Here is a 4,693-nt window from a genome sequence, read left to right as displayed (position 1 = left end):
GAACACAACATGGCGAGGATCATGACAGAGCAGCGGCCGGTGTCAGTACCTGCGTGGGCTGGTTTGTTTTATTCACCTGGAGCATGAAGGAAAGTTTTCTAGAGTGAAGTTATTTCAGCAGGACTGATACTCCAATATCCTCACTCTCTTTTTGTTGCGCGCACGCGAGAGAGAGAGAGAGAGAGAGAGACCCACATGGAGCACACCACACCGCCTGGACGTGTGACTGCGTGCGTAAAGCGGACCCCGCTCTCGCTCCGCCGTGAGACTCAACCGCTTCATACTTTAAATAACACACATTTCACATACAATATACAGGGGCTCGAGAACGTAGAGACTGAAAAAACATGGCCTTTGACTTACCTCAGGCTTCAGGCCGTCCTCACGCTCTTAACAAACTGAGAAGGTGCAAAAACTGGCTTCACAACATCCCCGTCTCTCATTGGAGGAACGCTCCCCGAGAGCCACCCAATCAGCGACGAGCTTCTGTACGGCTGAACGGTTATTGGTTGTGGGCGTGTCCGAATCACAAACAGCTCCCTACTCCCTCTAAAAGTGCACGCCATTAGGCATGAAAGAATTGTTCCCATACCCTTATCCAACTCTGGATTATTTGGGTTTCAAATGACAAGTTCGGAGTTTGTGAACGTAGTTATTCGGAAGAAAGTCAACCTCAGTTAGTGATTCCACAATACGAAGCCTACACCATTTTCACAGGGCATGAGGAACAACATTTAGGTCTTTAAACAATATTTGCAAGCAAAGTCTGTGGTAAAACACTTATTCTTGGGTTGTACCCTCAAGTGTGCACCATTTATGCCTTTTGAACAAAAAGTGTTGTTTTGTTTGTTTGTTTGTTTGGTTTTTACCTAGGAAGGAGTATATAAATTTACCTTTAAAACTTTGATCTAAAAGGTAATTAGAGTCCAATTATGTACCTTAAATCTTTTAAAAGGTACAGTATAACCCACATTTCCAAGTAAACAGTATATATATAAGGTACAAAAGATAAATGTATCACTCTAACAAGGAAATGTACAGTTGACCTTTTTCTAAGAGTGTATATAAGCAAAACCAGGATAGAACAGTGGTTGAGAAATGTATAACACTACAAAACACAAAAAGATACCATAAAATAAAACAAACCAACAACACTAAAAGAAATACAAAAACATATACTTCACACAACACAAAAACCAAATACACACCAAAATGTAAGTGGTGCCACCCCTTATCAATATATCTTCATTGCGTATGAGACCAAGAAACAATGTTGTTTTTCCTTGCTGAAAAATCCAGCTTGGACTAACCAGCTACCAACTTTCAAAACACAGGCCAAGTGGGTCAAATTGGTAGACCATCTTTGCCAGCTGGTAAGGGCTGGTAGAAAGGAAACAGTTTCTGAATAACCACAACTAATACACATTAGAGAAAAGTTATCTTTAAAAAAGCAACCAAAAGTAAGGCAATTAGAAAATCTGAAAGATTTGTTGATCAATTTTGTTTGTTTGTTTGTTTGTTCATCCTTTATTTATCCAAGATAAAAGCTAATTGAGATAAAATCTATTTTACAAGCGCAACCTGGCCAAAAAGGCAGCAAAACACAAAAACAATTAAAGACACGACTGTTGTGGAATCTTCTTCAGCAAAAATAAAAACTTCGGAGTCTCAAGGTTTTTGATGGCAAAAATAAATTAGACTTTTATTACAATAGTAACTAAAGCCAAGTCGGTTTGCAAAGCGACTCTCTGATCCCATCTTAACACATTATTTTATAGCCTACACCTTCAAACTAAGTTAGATTCAGCCGCAACAGGAGAGACTTCGATAAATGCTTGTTTGGAAATCAGTAACAAGCAAGATTTAAAAATCGAAGACAGAAACCTTTTGTATTTTTATATATAATGAGATAAATGATACATAACTTTCAATTAATAAAATATTACCATACGCAAAGTATGTATTAAATGACACACATTTATTCATTAGTGATGGAAAGTTCGGATCGTTTTACTGTCTCGGATCTTTGAATCTCATTCAGCAAATTGAATTAATATTTTTTCGAGTCATTTAGTTAATTTCAGCAGAATATAATTAAAATGTTACATGTTAAATTCCTCAACACATCTAGTACTTATGCAAACGTTGATCACATTTGGAATAAAAAATAAACTATAGGCTAATGCAACCAAGGCTGAATGATGAGAAACAGAAATGATTAATTAATAGCTTAGCTGGGTCTTCAGGTGATGCAGTCTGTTAGTTCACCTCATCTCCTGATGTGAGTCGTTCCGAGACGTTACATTTGTCACGTCTGTTCCCCGGAAACAGAAATATTAGTTCATCTCTCTAGTCTTCAGGTTCAAGTCATTCGTTCATCCCATGACCGCCCCATAGGCTGAATGCAGTGGGGCTGTGACGTGATGAACAAACGACTCGGACCCGAAGACTCGAGAGATGAACTTATCATTTTTGTTTCCTGTACTGCATGGTGTATTGCCTATGCGGCACTCACCAGAAGACCGAACGACTCGAACTAGAAGACTCGAGACGTGAACCAATCATTTCTGTTTCCTGTACAGAACCTATGGGGATGTTGCAGAACGAATCACTTTCTGAGACAACTCGTTGTTCCTGAGTCATATTAAAGATTCATTCATGAACGACACATCACTACTCACAATACAAAACCACTCGTTAAGGAGAATCCTTACTCCCTCAGTGCGTGGCTCACATTTAGTATCGGCTCGGCTCACTTAGATCCTTGACCGAGGTGGTACTAAAAAAAGTACCAGGTACCATGTACTATCCACAGTGGAAAGTCCCCAAAAAGCGAGTCGACTCGAATTGTACCGTGCAGTGCAAAAGTGCCAAAAGACTCTCTACATCCCATCCATCTGTTTTGATAAGAGTACGAAGAAGGTCTTTTTGCAAAGTAACTCCAATACATTCCCTTGAACATTGATGCATCTTCCCTAAGACAGGTGGCCTTATCAGTACGTGCATATCCTGTATTTTTCTAACTTCCCACTCATAAATCTTGGCAATAATAGTGGATACACACTAAGGAATGGCAGATAACAAGTTAACAAGCTAGGAAGAAAAAGAAACAAACTGCGAGTGAGAAATGTGTGCTCAGTGATTTCCCACAAACTTGAGTTATATCAGTTTGTCCTGGTTTTCTTTGATTAATATACATGAATACTCTCTTATATCTTATACATGGATTATACATGATTGGATTATACTTTGATTAAAATATTCCATATATTATTACAACATAATCATATGCTTAATATATTTAAATGCTGGTTTAACATTAAGTCAATTTCTTCATGATTGAAATACATTTAAAACTCATTATTAGGCCTTTGATGGAGTAAAACCTTTCTTATCAATCTGATTATTTTAACTTCTGATTGGACCTGATTATATAATAAACATATTTAAATCATAATGTGATCAAAGAAATTCTTCTATACAACAATTAACACATTACAAACACATTACTGCAATTTTGTAAATCAGAATTTCTATCTATCTATCTATCTATCTATCTATCTATCTATCTGACCAAAAGTATCTGGACACCTGACCATCACACGCATGTGTGGTTCTTCCCCAAACTGTTGACACAAAGTTAGAAGCACACAATTGTATAGAATGTCTTTGTGTGCTGTATTGTTACAATTTCCCTTCACTGGAACTAAGAGGTCCAAACATTTTCCAGCATGACAAACCTGAGTGTCCTGCACAGAGACCTGGCCTCAACCCACTGAACACCTTTGGGACGAATTAGACTGCCGACTGCACCCCAGGTCTCCTCACCCAACACCAGTGCCTGATCTCACTAATGCTCTTGTTGCTGAATGAGCACAAATCCTCACAGCCACGCTCCAAAAACTAGTAGCAAGCCTTCCCAGAAGAGCTGAGGTTATTATAACTGGATGTTCAAAAAGCACATATGGGTGTGATGGCCTGGTGTCCAAAAACTTTTGGCCATATAGTCAGTCTATCTAGCTATCTAACTATCTAGCTCTTTCTCTGACCCATGTGTAACTTATAGTTACTATAAAGTTATTATTGTTATACTATTATACTAGTATGCTCATATACAGCAATCCAGTGTGGGGGCACGGTGGCTTAGTGATTACCATGCTTGCCTCATACCTCTGGGGTTGGGGATTCAAATCTCACCTCTACACTGTGTGCATGTTTTCCCCATACTTAGTGGGTTTCCTCCAGGTACTCCAGTTTCCTCCCCCCATTTCCAAATTGTCCATACTGTGTGAAGTGGTAACTCAGTGGTTAAGATGTTGGACTACTGATCAGAAGACTGTAAACTCAAATACCTGTACTTCCAAGATTCCACATTAAATTAAATAGATGTAAGTCTGGATTAGGGCGTCTGCCAAATGCCATAAATGAAAATACAAATGAACGTGTGTGTATACGCACACACACAATCCTGTGTACGATATGCAGTATGGAAAATGGATGGATAGATGAATATAATTCAGTGTGCAGAATGATAATGATAATGAAATGAACAGAGAACCTTTTCTATTCAGAACTCTCATACTAAAACGTTATTATGGCTATACATGGCTGAACACTTACATTATAGGGAAAGTATGTGACGTAAGAGAGTGGGCGGTCTCTTCTTGTTGTACTCCACTTTCATTCATCAGTG

General features: G+C 38.5%; 1 protein-coding gene across 5 annotated transcripts in view; it reads right to left on the bottom strand.

The window, feature by feature from the left end:
- Positions 1–443, bottom strand: part of nap1l4a (nucleosome assembly protein 1-like 4a) — a 13,386-nt gene extending 12,943 nt beyond the window's left edge. For 3 of the 5 annotated variants that reach the window (XM_053641921.1, XM_053641923.1, XM_053641919.1), the window contains exon 1: positions 364–443. The gene's annotated coding sequence lies outside the window, so the exon portion shown is untranslated. Of the gene's footprint in view, positions 1–49; positions 145–363 lie in introns of those variants that run through there. The other 2 variants (XM_053641922.1, XM_053641920.1) reach the window with 2 other exon arrangements.
- Between the last annotated feature and the right edge of the window lie 4,250 nt (positions 444–4,693).

Source organism: Ictalurus furcatus, chromosome 14, assembly GCF_023375685.1.
Source record: "Ictalurus furcatus strain D&B chromosome 14, Billie_1.0, whole genome shotgun sequence".
NCBI lineage: Eukaryota > Metazoa > Chordata > Actinopteri > Siluriformes > Ictaluridae > Ictalurus > Ictalurus furcatus.
The sequence above is the reverse complement of the archived record's forward strand: the minus strand, read 5'-3'. Positions and strand labels throughout refer to the sequence as shown.